Here is a 23,450-nt window from a genome sequence, read left to right on the forward strand (position 1 = left end):
GACCGGTTTTAATATTATTTTTATACTTAACAAATTTCGATTGCTATTAGTATTAATATCAAGACATAAAGATTATTATTAGTATTATTACATATAACATACTATTTTATTTATTAATTGATATTATTATTTATTACTATTATAAATATTAAAGTTGTTATTAATATTATTAAATATCATATTATTATTATTTAGTAAAATCATATTTCTATCATTTATTATTAGCAATAATATTATTATATTTATTTTATGAATTCGTTTAGAAATCAAACCGACATCGAGTATGATATCATTATTTACTATCAATATTATTTATTATTATTATTATTTTAATCAACAACATTTTAATTAATACTAAGATCGTTATTCTTTGACTAATATTATTAGTACTATACTATACTAGTATTATTAATAATAATTATCGTTATTATTATTAGCATCATTATCTTATATATATATATATATATATATATATATATATATATATCTAACATACCTTTTAGAAGTATTATTATCATTACTATCTTATCATTAATAATACTATTATAAGCTTTATTATCAATTCATTTTTATGAAAACTGAACTCTTGATTTAAAACCCTTGTCTCTATTTTAACATTGGTTTAGTTATTTAAAAGCCCAATAAAATAATATTACTTTACTTTAAATTTATCAATTTTGTACGAGTCCCTAACCATTAACAAACTAACCGGTAACCCGATTAACAACCGAACCTTCTCATTCAATGTTTCCAATATAGTTTCATTATGGTTTCAAGTTCATTAATATATATTACATTATTTATTTTAGCTACGGTGTTTATCGTTTCAAGTTGGATCTGTTCGTTTACCATTCGAGCTTCATTTATTTATTTATTTATTTTCTCGGTTCATCAATCGAGGTGAGCACTTTCATACCCCTTTTTTCATCTTTCGTTTTAGGGTGACATTTCATACTTATCAAACTAAATGCTTTAATTACTTGCATCTTAAATCCACAAACGTGATTGTATACCTTACTTGAATAATTGCTCGATTTGGTGTTGTATGCTTATTTGACTATGTGTTTACAGCTTTTGGATGGTAAAACTATAAATCCTATACCATTTGGCAATGGCAAGGTGTAGTTAACGTATGCTATTAACGATAACTATAAATCCTAGACTACTCGGCATCCCCTTGTAGTTAGGTGGTGCTAATGTAAGCTTATTAGCAACTGTCATAAAATCCTAGACTAATTGCCAATAGCTAGGTGTCGCTAACTTGTTTAGCGATAACTATTTATTCCAATTTATAGCTCTTATTTATTGTTTGTATACAAGTTTTGTGGATTTTCATACTATACACTTATATGCTCAAACTTATGAATTGCTCACCAACCTTTGTGTTGACAAACTTTATTTTATGAAATGTTACAGGTTTGACTTTTGTTAAACTCGAGTACTTGACAGAAAACGTTACCAAGACCTTTAGGACATTAGCAAAACGAACAATATAATTATTACTTGTATTCAGTTTGTTTGTGTAGACGAGAAGTGTTGTTTATCGATTTGTTGAAATAAAATGAGTTAAATGAATATTGTCACTTTAAATAGTGTCTTGTGTATTTGTCCAATCACGTTGCACCCCGGCATTTTCCGCCTTTGGTCGGGGTGTGACACTTATTACTACTTAGTTTGTGAACCCGTTTCTTTTGCACGGTTATACACTAAGTTCGTTCACACCAAACTTCAAGTGTTAACACCAAGACTCTCTTTGAATATTTCCGCACTAAAGTGTGTTTTTTCGCTGTTGATAAGTTCTTCCTGTTAGTAATGATAAACATGATAATATGATTAGCCTTCAATAATATGCATACATGTTACAACAGAGAGGGTGGCAACAACAGAGGAGTATGATGTAGACGACGTGATTGCCAGTTTGGTCGAGTTCCCCTTTAGAATGTATAGTTTAGGATGGGAATTAGGGTTTATGTGAAAACCGATTTATAGAGAGAAGAGAGGAACACGATTTCGTGAATGTGTTTTTGATTAGGTTAAGTTCTAATGTTAATTATTCACTCCATATGGCATCCAAGAGGAAATCATTTATTGGCTAACACTACAAGAAATTTGAGTTTTAGCGGCGACAAAATTCGCCGATAAAGACCCCGTAAGTCGCTGCTAAAAGAAATAACATAATTAGTCGCTGCTAGTTCCTCGCCGCTGATGCCCTGTTAGTCGCCGCAAAATCTTTAAGGCGTCGCCAGAGAAATTGCCGGAAATTTTGCCGGAGGCAGAGTTCCACATTTTGAATGCGACAAAACATTTGAGTAGGAATAAACTGAAGTTCTAAACAAACCAAAACAAAACACACTTTGATTCTCATTAAAATCGTTTAAAATTACATGAACTTTAAATGACTTCTACATAAAATTACAAGAAATAAAAAACGGGTGGCCGGAACTTGAAAATACGGTGGTAGTCCGACAGCGATAGAGCTTATTAATGGTGGAGCTTGACGGTAGCAGATCTTGAAAATACGTTGGCGGAGATTGACGGTGCCGAATCTTGAAATTACGGTGGCAGATCTGAAGTTGTTTCTGATTACGGTATCGGAGCTTCAACAAGATGGTTGATGGTGACGTACGGTGTGGAGCGTCAAGAAAGTGTTTGACGGCGTGTCGGAGCTTTTACGATTACAATGATGGAGCTAATTTACGATGATGAGGTGATGGCCGGTTGATGTTTGAGGGGAGCTTCGTCAATGAGGAAGATTGGGTGTTTGAGAATAGATAGGTGAGGATAAGGTTATGGTGTGTGAATGTAAAGATGAGCAGAACACATTGTCGCCTTTAGATCAACTTTTTATCAATGGCTAGTAACTAACCTCACATGAAGCATGCGGATCATGGCCTTTAGCGGCGACAACTCAGATGTCGCCGCTATTGGTTGTTTTCCTTGTAGTGTAATATGATCATTCAACAACTATCAACCTATAATATAGGGTATATTAATATTTTGATGTATGATAATAGATATATTTTCAAAAAAAAAATAACAATCAAGTTTTGTCCAAGTCTTGCAACTATATCTTGTAGAATTATGAAATTGTATCTTAGATTTTCTTTTATTTATCACATAAACTGTAACCTTATAAATATTTATCAAATTAAATATTTCACTTGTGGTGAATGTTAGTCTGAACCAGGGAGGAAGCTCAATATCATACTGATACGAATCTCAAATTTTTCGATCTCGATTTTATTAAAAACGTGATACCGGTATCGTAGGTAAAAATTCAGTAAATAATAATACCGAACCATACCAGTACCGATCTGAAAACATAAATAGTTGATACCAAATCGATACCAATAGTACCCGGTATCGAACCAAACCGTACCGACACTGAACATTATTTTTGTTAAAATGATAGTTTGCAGTGAGGTTTTAAAAAAATGATAAAGCTGAGTTATGCATAAGATACATATGCGTAATATCTTCACCTCTTAAACTAGTTTTATACCCGTGCGGTGGACGGGTAGTTTAATGTCATAATGACAAATCTATCTTTCTTTGTTAAAGAAGAGATTCTGCTTACATCAAACACAAGCTCAACATATTAGCACCTGAATATTGAACTTCCTATTTATTTCAAACAAAAGTCGCTTTAGTAAAAAGTGAATCTCCTGGTCTCATACATATAGCTAGAGATGCACAAAGCGGGTATTCTCAAGAACCGGAACCGGGTCCGGGCATAGTCGGGTATTTGACCGGGCTTTGACCGGCTCCATCAGGTTTTTTTTCGGGTTTTGGGTAGGGTACGGCCGGGTTTTGACCGGGTATTGGCGGAACCAGTTCCACCGGGTCCGGGTCGGTTTTGGTTCCGGGTACAGTTTCAGAGGGAAACCCAAAACCCGGTCCATACCCGCGGCTAGGGTAGGGTCGGGTCTGGTTCCAGAACCGGTTGTTTTGTGCACCTCTACATATAGCCATACATTACATTGTCTTGATGTATAATATAAATCTCTATACACAGTTTAAGGTTTTTTTTATCAAAATATATAAAAATTACCTAAAAACGCATACAATAATTTAATAAATAATAAATGAGCCAAGCTCAAGTTTTGAAAAACAACTCGTGATCTGGTCTCGAGTTTAGAAAAAGCCAAAAACAAGCCAAACTCAAGCTCTCGTAAGTCAAAATGAGCCGAGCTCGGGTCTTTTACACCCCTTAATTAGCCTCAATTACGAACAACTGAAGTACCTTTTGGGTCCAAAAGTGACTTGAGGAAGTGACACGTAAGCCCTAAGGGGGTTAATAGCATCACGCGAAACAGATGAGACGCCATTAATTTCATCAGACTGAAGAACCCACTTGGACCCAGTTGACAGAGTCGAATCGGACGGTGGTTGGTAAATCTTGGACGGTAAATTATGCTTCAAAATCTCCGGAAGAATATCGGCGTCGTTAATTGTGGCGGCCGGAGGATGATTAGTGGCGGCTAGCTTATTTTTTTTTTCAACTAGACGGCCGACGGCGTGCTTTGATTCTTGTAGGAAGTAAGCGCCTTCACTCCCAGCGGCTAATCTTCCGACGAGAAAACTCATGTAATTAATTTGGGGTTTGGTTTGGTTTGGTTTGGTGGGTTAATTTGTATATTGTTGTTTATATAGGGTGCATATATGGCGGTGATTGATTTCGTTTAGTGAAACTCGGGAACACAATGTAAAAGACTGATTTTTTTTATGTCAAAAGAAACATAAATTTAGGGGGGTTAGGGCATCCTCGGTTTAGGAGTAGGCTTCATTGGGTTACTTGGCAGCACCGTCGCAATCGATTCAGTTAGGGAAATCAGTTTGTTTGGTGAAACTGAAATGAGTTGGAGGATGATTGATGATCGGCTTATACACATAGTACATTCTGGTAGTTTTGAAAGAGTGGGTAAATGATTATGTGGCATGCAAATTTGTTCGGGTTCTTGGTTTACGACCAATAAAACACCCTTGTTCTGCATTAAGAGAACATACGACGAAAATATGGTTTGTCTAGCTGGCCCATTTTAAGAAGAATCTTGATGGTAATAACTAAAAGTAATGTCATGGTAACCTAGGTACAATGTTGTAGTAATTGCTAGCTAGTCGGGTGGTGGGGTGGAAACTAGCGATCGAGCAAAATTAATCAACACGTATTAGAATGAATCAGGATTAACTGGGATTGATCTGCGATTAATCGGGACTAATCGACGCCTTGGGATTTTTACAACCATGCCTATGTATATGTCTTTCTTAGTAAAACCTTATTTTTTTTTCTCAATTCGAGTATGACCAACTTCGAAGACTCGGTGAACCCTCCAACACATCTTTCTTTCTTTAAAGTAGGTTGGAGCCTTCATTTGTTATTTTTTCCACTTCCGTTTTTATATTGTTACATTTAGTTGTCAAGGGTTTGATATGTTAACATATTTTTTAATGTTCATATATCTATCCTACAATATTCATCGTTTAACTTCAACCATTTCTTTCTTATCCAATATGCCTCACACTTTTATTTATGTTTTTTTGTGAATGTCATATGAAATTTTTATTACAAAGACGGATGTTGTTTATAATTACATATTAGACTCCCTCAAAGTTAAGTAACTAGAGCTAAAGGATAATAGTTTAGCCAACATATGCTAATCGTCATGATTATTATTGATATACATGATTATAGTTGAAATCTAGATGAAAAGTCTGGATTAAACTATAAGCATATGTAGTCAACAACAATACTACCTTTCTTTAACTACTATAATATTTGGCCGCATGCATTACTTGCCGTTTGGCCCAAGAAATATTGACTAAAAACAATCCTCTTATCCTCATATATGTTATATGTTTGATCAGATATACTTTCTTATTGTATTTAGTCAACCATAGTAAATTGGACTGCCGGAGTATTATTTATTTGATGACCAAGCACAATACATTATAAGCAAAGTAAGAATTTGTTGGGCTTTTCACAAAGAATGATAAAAATTGTCTTGGGCATTTATTAAGTGGACGAAAGCATCAATGAACAACGGAATGAAATGGAATCTTTAGGTGGATCAAGAAGTTAGTTTGTTATCTTGCCAGGCGACTTGACTTGAAAATGATACGTGTTGATTTCAAAACAAAATATTTAAGCCATTTTTATTGAACTTTTAGCGACAGACTATTTGAACAATCTTAACAGAGGAATCTTAAAACAACAGAAAAAAAAATTAAAATATATGAAAATGTTATTGTGAAATGATATTGTTAAGAGATATAACTTTGACATATATAATATTATGTAATAATACAATAGGGCATAGGCTAAATAGCATGAACCGATCCGTTCATGTTGAGTTTCATACTCTATACCGATGACAATTTTCAACTATTGCGACAAAGAAGCTGCGGCGAAACTTATATCGACGAAATGTCGTCGATATATCCTATATCGACGACAAACTGGAGGTATAGCGACGGAAGTTAATAGGCTTGATTTGTTGTAGTGTTTACCATCCAGATAATATATATAACCGCCTAGAACAATCTTTATGAATTTATGATTTATGTATAAGTTGTCCTTCTAATGTCAATTTTGGAACTAACTCAACAATCTCAATGTATGTCAAAGTTAAAAACATAATATATAAAAACTTCATATCAAATTGTCGAATAGATTAGTCGTTCAATTATCACATGGAAGCAGATGAATGGATTCGAATAGATTAGTCGGTATCTATTGAAGCAGATCTGCTAGAAAGAAAGTCAATAGGTTATTTAGCCAACCAAAATTTGTAGGCATAAGGCTATGTATAGTGGGGGGCTACAAACTGTGATTAATTTTTGACATGTGACCCACAGTCAGCAAAGAGGAGATGAGATTTTTGTGTTAGAGGTGTAGTGGTGTTGTAGACCAATATTACACACATATAATAATATAATAATAATAAACATAAAAGACACCCATGCGACAAAAACTCGCCCCCCCTATCACCCCACATATCGCCCCCGGGGGTGGGGGGTGGGGGGGGGCGGATTGGGTTGCCGCCTGAATGTCGCCCAAATCTTGTGATTTGCCGCCCCCAGTACGGATACCTAATGGGCTCTAGGGAGCTAGTTTAGCCATTATATCTACTTGGATTAGACATCTGCACATGTGTATATGCCGGCTGAAGTTTTGGCAGTTAGCACATATGTTAAATTATTGTTGGACAAAATGTCGATCATTAACTCTTTTAGGTTGAAACTTAAGAGTCTGTTATGTTGAGTTTGTGGACCAACATAAGTCTACTTTGGTCATTTTTCATTTGAAAAATATATTGTTGCGACCGAAAGATGCCAAGAAATCATGCACCGATATGATACTGGTACCATTTGCAAGCTACATGAGTGAACAAACATTGCACAAAGTACAAGCAGGAGAAGCATGACTGGTGAAAAGAAGAAAAAAATGTAAATGAAAATGTATATGGATAGGCTGAAAGGACACATGAGGAAAGGAATCACATGCATGCACTTTATTTGTGTAAGGCTGTAAACAGAGCGCATCGACTCTTATTAAGTGCATGGTAGTTGTATCTTATATTTATTGGAATTTAACACCACCCCATTAAACTTCAAGGCCCTTGCCTTCTTATTTTTCCTCCAATTCAAATATTCAAGCAACAAATCTAATATGTATACACACACATACGTATATACATACACATATACTGATCGAGATCTTGCGCCTAACGCAACCTGAAGTTAAATGGCGGATTTGAGTAAACGAGTTGACACTGTTAAAAACATTATATGTTTAATCATGTTCAACCCGTATGATCACTTATTTAATTAATCATGTTAAATAGGTTATCACATTAGCATGGTACGCGTAAGACTATTTATCGATGTGAAATACGCAGTTTTATAATATTATAAATAATCAGATGTATGGTCTAGTTTTCTAAAACTTTCCGCATCTTTTGAGTTCATGTTAAATAAACGTGTTCACGACCCGTTTAACACAACACCACCATATGTAGACCTATTTAATGTAGAATTAACTTAGAGAAATGTGAGAAAATTAAAGCACATGACATTTCTCCATCTAAATTTGATAGTAATATTTTTTGTATCACAATAAAAAGAATATATATTTATATAAAATAGCAATTGAGTTTTAAAAGTGAGTTTTAACTTATAGAAAGTAGCTTGTGTGTATATATATATAAGAAAACAACAATGGAAATAAACCCTAGCATCAAGAATAAGAAAACAACAATGGATCTCTCCTCTAAACAACATGTAAAAATTCTAAAGAGATATGATATAACAAGTTCGTGATCGATTTAACGTCCTTTTAATTATCCGTAGATCAGCTTGTCTTTTTCAGGTCACCGGAGTTCAACCGTAGAAAGAACACAAGAGATATAAGTTATATAACTCTATAAGTATAAAACACCTCAAAATCATGTATAGAATTTAAACATATAATTCAAACATGCTAATTAAACCTAAACTATATGTCTATATATAATGTTTATAAACACAACAACACACATCATGTAGTGGTTCAAAATCTATATATATATGGATCAGCAAGATAAACAACTGATCATTCTGAATCATCAATCTATATATAGCAATTATATATATATATATACACTAACCGATACAAATTCAAGCTCCAAATTATTGTTCTAGAGTTTTCTTTTGTTGTGCAATGGATTTGAACCGGTGGGAACTCTTCGCTTCTCATACTGAAAACCCGTAGGAGCCGGAGTTGGGATGGTTGTTGGAGGGAGATGGAAGTGTTGGTGGCCGAGAAAGGGCGCTGGCGGCAGCACGGTGGAGGCAAAGAGGATGAAGAGGAGAGAGAGAGTGATGTGAAAACGTATGATCATAGTTTTGGAGAATTTAGAAAGAAAGATGTAGGGAAAGTTGAAGACCAAAGATAGAAAGGTAGGGTGTGGTGAAATGCCCACTTCTATACATTCTATTTGTAGGTTGTCACACTACCTTTTTACCTTTCTAATTTTTCAAATAGGTTGCAAATTTAATTATGAAATTTTAAATATGTAGTACTTGAACTAAAAGATTTATTTGCTTATGCTTTAAGCAAGGGGGAAATTTTCTTATGTTTTATGACTTTAATTGTTTGTAACCGAAAGTTCATGTAACCATTCCCGGCACTACTAGTTTTAGGCCACATGCTATAATTGGTAGGTTAACCACGCGATACGCCGGATTACAACACTTAAGATTGATAATGAGCCGAGCTAAGTCAAGCTCGACTCAAACTTCATATCAAGCTAACTCGGCTTCGTTAGAAATTAGAATCGAGCTTGAATCTTTAAACTTGAGCTCAACCCGATCAAAAATCAAGTTGGTTTGCTTGAATCTATTTAGCTTAAAGACAAATTATTTTATAATTTTTTTTAATTAAACCGATATTTCTCATTAAACTCAAAATCTAACCATACTGTCTAATCTAACTATACTATTAAAACAATAGAGTTTTTAGACACATGGTCTTTTCTTATTGATCCAACCCTATTACTTCCATATATAACGGACACTTCTTTGATTTTCTTCACAATTAATTCAAAAAGAAAATAAAATATCAAGTCTTCTTAGATTTCATTCACATTTAAATAATTTTAAATTCATATTAAATGCCAACTTATATCGTATGACCATTAGACATATTTTTAAATCATAGTCAATACATTAACTATCTTTAAATCATAGTCAATACATTAACTATCTTAAAATAAATTAACTATTTTTTAATAATTTTTATGAACAATCTAAATTATAAGTAATTAAATTAAATTATTTTTAACACATAACCATTTCTTACGCAACAACTCATAATCAAGTTCAGAAATATATATATGTATATTAAAACAACAGCCTTTTTGGAAGCATGCCCTTTCCTATTGGTTAACTTGTCTATTTTCCAAAAATAACTTCCAACCTTAAAATTTCTTACTATTATATTAGTTCTATATTGAATTTTTTAAAAAAAACTCCTATTGAATGCATTCATTTACTATATCTTATAACCCATGACCCATTTAATCTGAATATTTCATGATCCGTTTGTTAGTTATATGAGATAATTGATAAAATTGATAATTGATAATTCATGTTCTTATTGTATGATTTTGTAAAGTGTGACATTCGTCAATTTTTGAATCTGAAACCCGACCCGTTCCGATTGATGGAATACCCTAAAATTTAATGTTTTTATACGAGTATTTAGATAGTGAAGCCGTTTTTCAAATTTTGTAAACTTAATATCTTTTTATGAGAGGCTATTTAAACTTGTGCTTATGACGTAATAATATAATATATAGATTGTTAGTAACGGTTTAAATCATTATTCTTTTACAAATCCTAATAAATGGTTAAATAAGCTAATAATTAGAAAATATGCTTTTCAAATTTAACAATTTAAGTATGTTAAATTCAATAATTTTTGTATTTTAAAAATTATTCGTAATATTAGATAATTGTTATGGAGTAAGTGATTTATATCACTAAATGAAAATTTAAGTAAAGTTAAAACATAAGGCGGTTATGATTTATAAGTAATTAAAGAAAGCTGAAATATAGGAATATTATAATAATTATTGCATTCATTTAAATTTAAATTTGAATGAACTAAATTACCGGTTCAACATAAAAAGTTTTGACTATTTATGAAACTGATTAATAATTGTCATTATTTGCCTTAAAACATGTGTTTTTTGTTTAGACCCTTTAAAATACCGACTTATCCTCTTTTTCGAGCACACACCCTAGTTAACAGATGCTTCCCTTCACCCAACCATTTTCTATTTTGTACTTAGCTCCCCCCCGGTCGTTATTCGAATCATGTATCAGTCAAGGTATTTAAACCATCCATTTACTTGTATCTTTATTGTGAATCAAAACCCTAAGTTTATTTTTTTCCTATAGTATGGCACGAAAAAAAAATCAAATTTTGGTCATTTAGTTTGGGATCAGTTATGGGGTTTGAATGAAGATGACGACTTGTTTATTTTATATTGTATTAGTATTATTTTTAACTTCTAAACCACTTTTCTTTTTTATTAACTATTTATGAAACACATTATTTATAGTGTAATAAGATCTGATTTTACTAATAATTATATTAATAATATAAATTAAGCATTCCTTCAGAATTATGATTATTTGGAAACTGATTGTACTTTTATATATATGTGTGTGTTTATGTATGTGTGTGTAAATTTATCTATTCATATTAATACAAATTTTTATATATCTTTAAATAAATATACATATATGTTTACTTGACAATTTTACTAATTTTCACCCGTGTAGTACACGAGTTAATAACCTAGTGATTACAATAAAGTGGCAGACAAACGGGTAACAAGTTACGTCGCAACCCCTCTTTTGAATGACAAAGCCAACCCTACTAAAAATGAAGCTCGAGACTTAGAAGACCGAAAAGTACCAAAATAGCTAAATATTATTGCCAAATAGCTAAATATAAAATTTTATTTAGTCAAAGGGCCGAGTATATAAGTTTCATAATTTTATTTAGTCTTGCATTGTTCCTTATAGAGGTGAGGTGACATGTTCTTTCTTTCATCAATGTGGGACACAAAAAAAATGAGTAATGTTAAATGCTTATCAAAAAAGTATATTATACACTTTATAGGATTGCATAATGTGTTTTAAGTTTTAACACTTGTAATTATTTTAACTCTTTTTATGTAAAATTACTTTTTTTCCTCTTCATATGTATTATAATATAGTATAGATAACATATCAATTGTAATTTTTTAATTTAATAACATAAAACAATTATTTTAGTTTATTATAGTTTCTAGTACAGTAACAGCCAATTACAAATTAGAATTTATAATGATGATAGTTGTAAGTTTACCGTATATTTTCGTTCTCTAATCTTTGGTGATCAAGCAATACAAAGATGAACTGAAACACCTATTTTATTATTTCTTGTTAAAGAACAATAAATTTTAAATAGAACTTTATACATTTTTCAAATTGCACAATCGATTCAAGTGATTAATTATCCATAAAAGAATTATTATAGTAATCACCACACTTGAGTATATGGTTGAAACCGGATAAATCGGTGGTTGTTATAGACTTGAAGGCTCCTCACATCACATCGATCGTTATTTAAATGCGATGTGTTTGACTTTGCCAACCGAAGTGGTTTCATAATCTTTTCACACTTTCTTCCAAATTAGTGTCACGGTTTCAAAGAAAACGGCATGTAAACTTGTAATGATGGATCAGGCCTTTTAAGTAAAAAGAATTCGGGACCTCGGGTCGTAGTAAACAATTCAATACTAAACAAACGAGTATCACTGACTCTGGCAGACATAATCCGTCACTTATTACCGACATAATCCACAAATAATAAAAAAAAAAACATTATCAAGAGTCCAAATTTCATTGGGTTTTTTTATTTCAACTAGGGCTAACAATTTATACACGAGATACGAATACACGACACGTATCTACATGACTTTAACAGGTAGCAGGTGAGGCCTTAACAAGTTTCGTGTACTAAACAGGTAGAATACATGTTTACCTGTTAAATACATGTTAAGTACCTGGTTAGATTTATATATATATATATATATATATATATATATATATAAAAGTTATCCTAAAACCTACATTCCTAAAACATTCCCTAACAACTACACGATAAAACACGAACATGATATGTCATCCCTAATTTAAACATATTCTTCGAACATAATTTACAACTTATGAAATAACTCAGTTTGAGCTCCCGCATCTAATTTATAATTTATTTCTTGAAGTAAATAAATGTCTGTTTTCATCAAAAGCAAATAAATGACTTCATGTTGGGCCATGCAGTCAAATTATATGGGCCATGAGTATGCATTTTTAACACAAATGGATAATGTTATTGGGCTATGAATCCAACTAAGACTAATCAACAATCAAAATATCAGCTGGAGCAGAATGTTCTATGCTACTAGCAAGTAGCAACTATTCATGCACCAGAACGCCAAAACTAATCGGAGCCAGGGAGGGTCAAGGGTATCTATTTTTATTAAATTTTTATATACAAATGTCAGATTTTAAAAAAATAAAATAAAAAATAGTTGGAGCTCTTAGTTATAGTCAAATGAGAAAATAACCTTGTGATTACCCTTTGAGTAAAGAGTTCTGAAAGTCAAAATGAAGAATAAGCTCAAGATTGACTTTTGAAAGTCAAAATAGCCAAGAACACCAATTAGGGTTATTAGATGGCTTAGGATCCTCCCACACCACTAGAGATCCTTACACACCATTTTTTAAATGGTTACATTTTTTTAAATGTAAATGGGAAGAAACACCAAGTGTTTTTTTAAATGGTCAAGAACACCAAGTGTTCTTTTAAATGGGAAGAAACATATATAAATGGTAACATTTTTTTTTATTTTGGTTGCTATACCAGTATTTGTATCAATCAAATACTCACCGCAATCCATTGGGTATTCCACCAGTTATATATCATCTGATATTTTTATCCTAATTTATACAAATAATAATATTTATATCGCATTAGTTTATTATATATAAAATAAAAATATTATATATTAAATTAATGACTTGGGTTCAAAATTAAGTTAAGGTAGTTGGAATCTAACTTTAAAACGTCATGTTACCATAAGTAGAAATATTTGTATAAAGTTAGTTTCTTAACTTTTTATCAACTTATAGAAAGTGTTATCATCACTCCCTGTGACCATGAGGTACGGATACATGGGTAACCGGGTAAAACTAAAAGTAAAAGCCAAATATATTGGGCAGCAAGATACTACCCTTTCTAATTTAATATTTTAAACACCCATAAAAGTATGATATATATTCAAAAGACCTAGCCAAAGACTTGAGCTTGCAAATAACATAACACTTGGGTGTGTCATTCTTTCAACTTATATATATGGATCTCTACTACTAGACTGACTTTAATGTTACGAAGTCCGAAAGTTGTAGCCATGGAAGAACAACAAGAAAAGAAACATGAAAAGAGACCGAGCCTGACTGAGGTGGAAGAAATAATCGGCTACCATTTTAAAAACAAGGAGTTGTTAAGGGAAGCACTCACTCATGGTTCTTGCAAAGAAGAAAGTTCTTTTTCATATGAGCGGCTCGAGTATCTTGGTGACTCGGTTCTGAACAACTTGATCGCGAAGCTACATTTTACTTTGTACAAGAAGATGCCGCCTGGTGAATTGACTCGGTTGAGAGCTGCCAATGTTGACACTGAGGCGCTAGCTCGAGCAGCTTTGAAATACAATTTGCATAGTTATCTTCGACACCGGAAGCCTCTTCTCAACGGACAGGTAACTTTAGGTTTAGTTTCTCAAGATATAAGATTTGCTGGTGAATTGTTTTTAAATTTAGGGTTTTCTTTTAGTTTTTATTCCACAATTTATGTGAGGATGCCCAAATAATTTTGTTATTTTTATCCCATTATAAGATTGCAAATATGGTTAAATTTACATGAATAAATTTGTCAAAAAGTACAGATTCAAGAATTTATCAACGAGATTGTGGAGTACCCGTTACACTCTTATGGTATGATCGATCCACCTAAAGCTCTTGCTGATATTATCGAGTCATTGATCGGTGCAATCTTTCTTGATACTGATTATTCGATGGAAGATACTTGGAAGGTAACATATTGAATTTCATTTCAATACTAGTTGTGAAGACCCGCGCATTACATCAGGACAGTAAAAGTGTATTCAAAACATACATAAAGTTAAATTTTGCTAATTTTGAGTATTGATTAAGTGAGAGGGGTTAATTTTGCTAATTAATATAGGGGAAATGTGGGTCATATACTTATATTTACATGATTAATTTGTTGGAACACTTTGTGTAATTTGATGTGGATTTTGAACTCGGGTTTTATAGGTTGTGAATTGTTTGATACACCCCTTGATCACTCCCGAAAATTTGATGAAAAATCCGGTGGCAAAGCTCAATGAAGCATGCAACAAATTTGGAGTGAAACCACATACAGAAGATCTATGGAGCAAAACCGGGCAAATTGAGATCTATGTAAATGATGAGTTGATCGGGAAAGGAGAATACAAGTTAAAAAAGATGGTAGCTATAAACCTAGCAGCCGATGATGCATACAAGAACCTTTTTGAAAAGATTGGTAACAAAGAAACCCTTAAATCACACTTGAATTGTTCTACAAAACATGCAAAAAGAAAAGAAAGGAAGGAATTGGCAGTCGTGGAAGAAGAACAACAAGAAAAGAAGAAAATTGAAGAGCGGTTGCCACCACGAAGCCTGGAAGAGGTGGAAGAAATCATCGGCTATGAATTTAAAAGCAAGGAGTTGTTAATGGAAGCGTTCATTCATGCTCGACCAAAGGAGACTACGATTGTTTATCGTATGAGCGGCCCGAGTATCTTGGTGACTCAGTTCTGAACCACTTGATCGCGAAGCTACATTTTATTGAATACAAAAGGATGCTGCCCGGTGAGTTGACTCAGCTACGAGCCGCTAATGTTGATACCGAGGCGTTGGCTCGAGATGCTTTGAAATACAATTTACATAGTTATCTTCGGCATCAGACTCTTCTTCTCGACGAACTGGTGAATTTAGGTTTAGTTTCTCAAGATCATCAGATTATTAATTTAGAAAAGCTAAGATTTGTTGGTGAAGGTTTAAAATGTTAAACCAATTAATTTAGCATTTTTTAGTTTTCATTGCAAATTTCATGAGGTGATGCCCAAATATTTTTGTTACTTTTATCATGTGATATTATTGCATATATTTGTCAAAATATACAGATTCAAGAATTTATCAAGGGGATTATAGAGTATCCATCGCACTCGCATGGTTTAATCGATCCACCTAAGGTTCTTGCTGATATTATCGAGTCATTGATCGGTGCCATCTTTGTTGATACAGAATTCTCGACGGATGACACATGGAAGGTAAACATGTCGCACTTGATTGCATTATGGTCTTGTTGACAAAAATTTGGTGCAACCATTTGCGTAATATGTTGTGGACTATGAAATTTTAACAGGTTGTAGACCGCTTGTTGCACCCCTTGATCACCCCAGAAAACTTGATAAGGAATCCCGTGGCAAGGTTCTATGAGGCGTGCCAGAAAATCGGATTGAAACCGCATGCCAAAGATCTATGGAGCAAAACCGGGCAGATTGAGATCTATATAGACGATGAGTTGACCGGGAAAGGAGAATACAAGTTGAAAAAGATGGTAGCTATGAACCGAGCTGCCGATGATGCGTACAAGAATTTTTTTGAAAGTGTTGGTAACAAAGATAGTGCTATTGGGGCTTAATCAATATTGAATATTGAATATTGATGTCATATCATTAGTTAACTTTTTTCTTTAAAAATCATCATATGTTTAAAAAAAAATAGTGCAACATCTTGCAAAGTGCTAGAAAAACGCTAATGATTGATCAACTAAGTCGTTATCCAACCAAGATTTCCTGTTTTACCAGCTTAAAGAAAGTTAAGAAAAACTTGTCCAAGGAAGTCAAGTAGCGATATTGAATAATTAACTTAGTCTAAGGGCGTTTTGACGGGAAAACCCAGAAGTTTTGTGAGGGGCGTATTTGGGTGCACTTTTAGTCAGGTTTTTATGTGGGAGGGGTAAAGCTCAAGTAGACATGTGACATTTTTTTAACTTTTCATTGTGGTAGCTCTAGTTACACCGCTTTGAGGTAAATTAAGTTTATAATTATGTATTCTAGACGCGATATTTGCAGTGACGGATCTACTTTACAAGGAGGGGTTAATAGGCCCGCCGTGCTGGGTCATGAAGTGACATAAAAGAGTTACTTAAGGTTTTTACTTATTTATTTATTATTTTGAAAAGGCTTGTAGAAATATTTTAGAAAAGAAAGTTTAGCAAGAAGGGAGATGACTCAAGAAAAAAATTACAAGTATTGAGCCTGTTTTTGTTTTGTAGACGTACAATGGTAATATTTATGTGATGTCATGGACACTGAGAAGTTGATGGGGACCATTATAAAATATTCATGCGCCAATTTTGTAGTCAAAGATAAAATGAAATAGATTTTTTTATGTATAAGTTATCATTTGAACCTTTCTATTAGACTTCAATTTAAATAGCCCAAGAGTTATGGCTTGAATGGTAATGTAATTATTTTTTTTGTTAATTAAGTTGTTCGATAGTATTTTAGTCTCAGGCCACGCATAATTGTTAATGTTCTTAACGAGCATTTTCCGCCACATCATCTTCTTTTTAGCTAAAAAAGTTTGTAATGGATCATTTTTCACCACATCTTCTTTTTACTATGAAAATGCCCTACTCTTATAATGCCTCATTATGCCCGGAGGAGTGTATAAAAACTTTACCCGCTCTTACAATCTCTCTTTACTTTCCTATTACGAATGATCTCATGTGCTTCTTTGACTCGATTTAGTTTTTAAATATTCCGATAACGTTTTTTATTACATATATTTTTTATTGATTGACTATTTCTTAGTGAAATAGATTATGAAAGTTTATTAAACATAACCTAAAATATCTTTTCACTAAAATAATTATATAATATAGAAACCTAATTACAAAGTTAATGTTGATATTTATTATCCAAGTAACACTTACATTGCCAAGTAACACTTACATTGCCATTCTCAGTTTAATTGGATGCTAAGGTGATTAAGGTGTTAAATAAAAGGTTATTATAAATTTATAATATATAAAAGTTTAGGAGTTACAAAAAAACTTTGATCATTGAGTTAAAAAGTTATAGAATCTTCTTTTACTATTTGTTTTGCACGTGGTTAAAAAAGACAAAGATGTAGAACATGTGATGATTCCAACTGAAAATATTATTTAGGAATAGATACCTATGATTTTTTGTCATACACTTGCAGGGGGTGGGTTAAGAGTCACCTCATTGGAGTAAAAAATAATATTTTCTAAATAATAGGTATCTATTCCTAAATAATATTTTCTTTCATCACAAAAGACAAAGAACAAAGTGAACAAAGTGTAAATAGTTGTGCTAGGGGTGGGTTAAGAGTCACCTCATTGGAGTAAAAAATAGAAAAATACTTTTCATCCTCAGATGAAACTTATTATTATAAAAAAACCCTTTTAAGCTAGATCTAAGATCTTAAAAGATTTCAGACTTTAACAATCATCACCTCATGCAATTTGTGATTGAATTAAAAGGCCAATTGTTCACCTCCACCCACCTAAACTCCATATATAGTTCCAGTTCTCAAAAAGCTCCAAGGGGGCTGCCAATCCAGGTTTCCTAGTTCAATGAATTCCATATCGATCAATGTTTTATCCAATTGAAAGTAGACTGCTTGATGTCATTAAATACTCTCGCACGATTTGTTAACCCTTTAAGCACAAGTTCGTTCCTATTCTTTCATAATTCTCAACACACGTCATGTAGACAATAGAGAGCCAAACTTGACATGTCTTGATGTCAATCCTTGCCTTTGAGATGTGCACTACAAGGGCCTCAACTGAATTATTTCCTGTAATTGCACGTACAACCTACCCACTGACTATGTTCCACTTTTCTCCAAATATCAGTATCAACTTTACAAGAATAGAAAACATAGCCTGCATCATCTACCCCCAACGAACATAATTTGTAGCCAACAAATTGTAAATGTATTGTGCATCATTTTTTATAAGGGTACCGATATTACAACAATCTCCACATGAACAAGACACCTATAGGATTACACACGTAAACCAATTAATTTTTTTTACTTACGAATCCTCCACACTATTACGTGTAGAATTATACTTAGCATTTTAACTGTGAAGATACCCGATGATTCCTAACCCCATCAACAACCATCCTATATGAAATCTGGTTTTAACATTTGTCAAGAAATTTTAACTTTTCACTTCCAAATTGTCAGAAACTCTCTTCGTGCCCTTTTATAACATTATCTGTCACAAGACACGTTTATAATTTGCATTCAAGCTCAAATAGCTTAGGATACATGTCCTTTAATGAAAGTCTTAGCTAAACATCTCTTCAAATTTTGTTTTATTATGAAATCCTATATTCCTTTTGAAAATGTGTTCGCGTAATGCATTACGAATTTTTGACCAAGTACCCAATGTCTTTTGATTTAATGACATTACACCAAGCAATTCAATGTATTTTCCATTTGCTTCTATATCCACACCAAAAGAAAAGAAGTTATTCCTTATTTTCTCAAGCACTTCAATGAGCGATTTAGGCACCAAAAACTTACAGAAAAAAAATACAAGGAGGAACTCCCAAACACCGATTTGACCAATGTCAATCTCCCACCAAATGAGTTATTCCAAAGTTAATTTATTGCTAAAATTTTCGACTATTGGTTTCCAATGTTTCATCAAGGTCATATTTGATACTAATAGTAATCAGCGATACAACTTATCCTCATAGCCAAATTGATTACCGTGGTTTGAGCCAGCAGGAGGGTGGCCGGATATTCTTGTAGGTGGGGAGGGGGGGGGGGGGAGAGACAGAGAATGTCTAATGAGAAATATAATATGCGTGAAGAGTGAGGGCCAATACACAGTGTTAACTATAACATGCCTTTGGAGTTAGCAATAAAAGTTCCAAGGGTGTTACCTATATAGTATCCACACAAGGAAAAACACTTGTCATTCGTTGGTTATTAGTCGCATCCCGAAAACGTCCGAGTTAAAATATGGCTCTCAATTATGTTTCGAATTAGTGGATGCTGCCAAAGGGAGTGGTAATGCCATACGTAAAAAAGAATGAACTCATATAATGATAGAGGCAAATAAAGGTTTTACACATTTTTGTTAATCCATAAACAAGATCGATACCCCTTGATCGGGAAAGTGTTGAGAGAAAAAGTAAGAATCGAATTAATCGATATATTTATCGAAACAAACGAAAAGAAAACAATATAAAACCTAAATCATTAATCAACTAACTCCTATTAAGAACTTCCTTAAAAATAAGGGAAAAAAAACTCTAATGTAAATACCATATAAAATAATATTTAATTCTATTTAATGAAGATTTCATTCCAAAAATGAAAACAACTAAGATTTTTATTTTTAGAAATTTGATGGAATTAAAAAATGATGATCTGACTTAATTAATTCTCGATTCCACTAGAATCTTTATAAAAGCCCATATTATTATATTATATTTACTTCTCTTCAATGAAAGATTGCTTTTCCACAATATATCCTACCTTTTATTTTGTTTTTACTGAAAGTTTCTAAACTTTTAGAATATAATAATAATAATAATAATAATAATAATAATAATAATTCTATAAAAAGGTCACCGTCAAAGTCATCCTCTCGTGCACGTTACCGAGTCCACCCTCAAACCCTTCGCCAACAAGAAACCAACCCAAACCTTCACACAATAATCATTTCCCATTTATTAGTTATTAATTTCATCCTCCATGGAACAATAACAACATAGTATTATGGACTCTCTTCAAAACCTTAACCTCAACCTCCAACCGAGCCTAACCGAGGTTGAAAACATCATCGGATACGAGTTCAAAAACAAGGACCTGTTGACCGAAGCGTTCACCGATGCTTCGTATAAGTCAGACGAGTGTATATCGTACGAGCGGCTTGAGTATTTAGGTGACTCGGTTCTGAACCACTTGATTGTGAAACTGCATTATACTCTTTATAAGAATATGGCGCCTGGTGAGTTGACTCGGCTACGAGCCGCCAATGTTGACACTGAGGCGCTGGCTCGAGCCGCGCTGAGGTATGGGTTGCATAAGTATTTACGCCACCGGAAACCGCTTCTTGATGGACAGGTTATTATTATTATTATTATTATTATTATTATTATTATTATTATTATTGTTTTGAAGATAATCACTTTTTCGTTCCCAAATCTTTTTGTCACTTTTATTCCGTGATCCGTTTTAATTGGGCTAGAACACAACCTAACAAAAAATTGTCTAGCTACTCGGTAGTCGGTAAGGGGTGACCCAATGGTAAAAGATCCAATGGCGAAGGTTGCTTAGGGCCCCGGGCCCTGTTCCCTGTTTTTTCACGCAGCAGTGTAAAGTTATCCGTTTCGTCCAAATTTTTTTATACGTTGTGTAAATTTAGCAGTTTTCGGCCGAAATTTTTTATACGTAGTGTAAAATTTAGCCTTTTTCGGCCAAAATTTTTTATATGTAATGTAAAATTTAGCCATTTTCGGCCGAAATTTTGTATAAGTAGTGTAAATTTAGCCGTTTTTGGCCGAAAATTTGAGCACGGCCCCCGGTTGTCTTAGTCCAAGCTTCGTCACTGAAAAAGTCACCGCCAGTTGTTAAGCGTCTCCAAGTTATCTCGAGTTTCGGGGGAAACCCGTCCACCTGAAGGGCAAATGGATGTAAAATTCGGATGCCCTTAGGTTCGAACCAGAGATCACAAAGATCCCGGTTTTCCTTCATTGAGCCTCCCACGCTCTCCCCAAATGTTGTCTGTGGGAGTTGAACCTGCGTTTCCATTGAAGAACCCATGCTTGTGTTTTAGCCATTATTCTCATAATACTCATGTATTTTTTTGTTTTATACTTAAAGTTTTGCCTAAATTTATTGGTAAGATTAGAAAAGTAATTAAAGAAATTAAAAGCCTTTAATGAACAAACAAAAACGTATGTAAATGAACGTAAACGAGTACATTATCGAACGTTCACGAACACAACTCAACAAACATGGGCTCTATTCGTGTTCATTCATTTAGCTAATCGAATGAAATTCCTTGTTCATGTTCGTTCATTTATTAAACAAACAAATATAAACGAACTTCTTGTTGAACACTTGGTTGTTCCTAGTTTTAAAAATTGAATATGTTTTGTTACAAAAACAGATTCAAGAATTCATGGAAGGTATTGTGGAATACCCTTCACACTCTCATGGTATGATTGACCCACCCAAAGTCCTTGCTGATATCTTTGAGTCTTTGATTGGTGCTATCTTTTTGGATACAGATTCATCAATGGATGATACCTGGAAGGTAACATATATACTGCATTTGATTTCAATATCACATATTATTTTAATTTTTTTAAAATTATAAACTCGATTGTTACAGGTTGTTGAGCGTTTGTTGCAACCGTTAACCACTCCAGAAAACTTACTGCAGCATCCGGTGGCTAGGTTTAATGAGGCATGCCAAAAGAATGGGCTCAAACCGCAGGCGATTGATTTGTGGAGTAAAACCGGGCAGATTGAGATTTACATAGACAATGAGATGATTGGAAGAGGGAGTTATAAGTTGAAGAAGATAATCGCTGTGAATAGAGCAGCCGATGATGCGTACAAGAATCTTTTCGGTAGTAAAGGTGGTTGCATTGGTGCTTGACCGAACACCATTTTTGTATCAAATTAAACGAGCTTTTCCCTGTGTGGTTACAAAGGAAAAAGCTCGTTTATTTAGGAACGAAGAGGGTTATTGCATTATCGTTTTCTATTTGTTATGTTTTTGCACCGACTCTTGTTATTTCAGTTTAATCGATCATACTTTCTTGACATATGACTTGCTATTAGTTGAAGAATCTCTTTTGCTATATTATATGTTTTCATCTTTTTCATGGATTAGTTTGTGTGTAGCATGTACATTACAACAATTAAATAGTAACATAATTAAATAGTAAAAAGGACTCACTCTTTTTAATATGTAGTTTATAATACTTTAATATCATATGATGTTCGTACCAAAGTGATACGTGATATAAAGTTAAAAGTTGTAGCTATATTTTGCATAAATCTTCTTTCACGTGATTATGTAATGATGTAATTTAGAAATGGTTGTAAAATCATATTCATAAATCTTCTTTGACCTACTTTTCTTTATTGATATGATGTAATTTTGAAATGGTTGTAAAATCATATTCATAAACGCAAATTAATTCTTGATTAATCGATAGTTCTTACTCCATCGACTAATCGTCGATTAAGCGTTATTTGGTCAAAATCTGTCGAAATTAAAATTTTTATATAGAAAATCTGGTGTATATGTATATTTGAAAATTTGAAAATCTGGTGTATATGTATATTTGAAAATTTACATACAAATTCCAATCCGATTAATCCTGATTAATCGCTTACCCCACCGCTCGATTAACGCCTAGCAATTTCTATAAAAGTAGCTATATGCACATCCCACTTTGCTAATTAACAAGCAAAACAACAAATCTGGTAACAAATTAATGCAATCTGATTGTCTTCCTAAAAAACCCTAGCTAGTCACAAATTTTTAATGCTTGATACATTAAACACAACATTAAAATGAAAGCATTGGTTAGGGAATACGACAATACGTCACGGCCCCATCTAGGACGAAAACGTCGCCCAACACCAAACAAATGGGATGTGATCCGTTGTTGGGGGTGGCAGCGTGAAGTGAACAACGAGCGTGAGGCAGGGAAACATTCTGTAATAATTGT

The 23,450-nt window shown here is 33.1% G+C and overlaps 2 pseudogenes; both read left to right on the forward strand.

Moving 5' to 3' along the window:
* Positions 1 to 14,003: 14,003 nt before the first annotated feature.
* On the forward strand, positions 14,004 to 16,342 carry LOC143561951 (endoribonuclease Dicer homolog 1-like; annotated as a pseudogene).
* Positions 16,343 to 20,451: 4,109 nt separating this feature from the next.
* LOC143561939 (ribonuclease 3-like protein 3) lies at positions 20,452 to 22,501 on the forward strand (annotated as a pseudogene).
* The last annotated feature ends 949 nt before the right edge of the window (positions 22,502 to 23,450 follow it).

Source organism: Bidens hawaiensis, unplaced genomic scaffold, assembly GCF_021521415.1.
Source record: "Bidens hawaiensis isolate Kalapana, Puna unplaced genomic scaffold, B.hawaiensis_p1.1 tig00020887_1, whole genome shotgun sequence".
Taxonomy (NCBI): Eukaryota; Viridiplantae; Streptophyta; class Magnoliopsida; order Asterales; family Asteraceae; genus Bidens; species Bidens hawaiensis.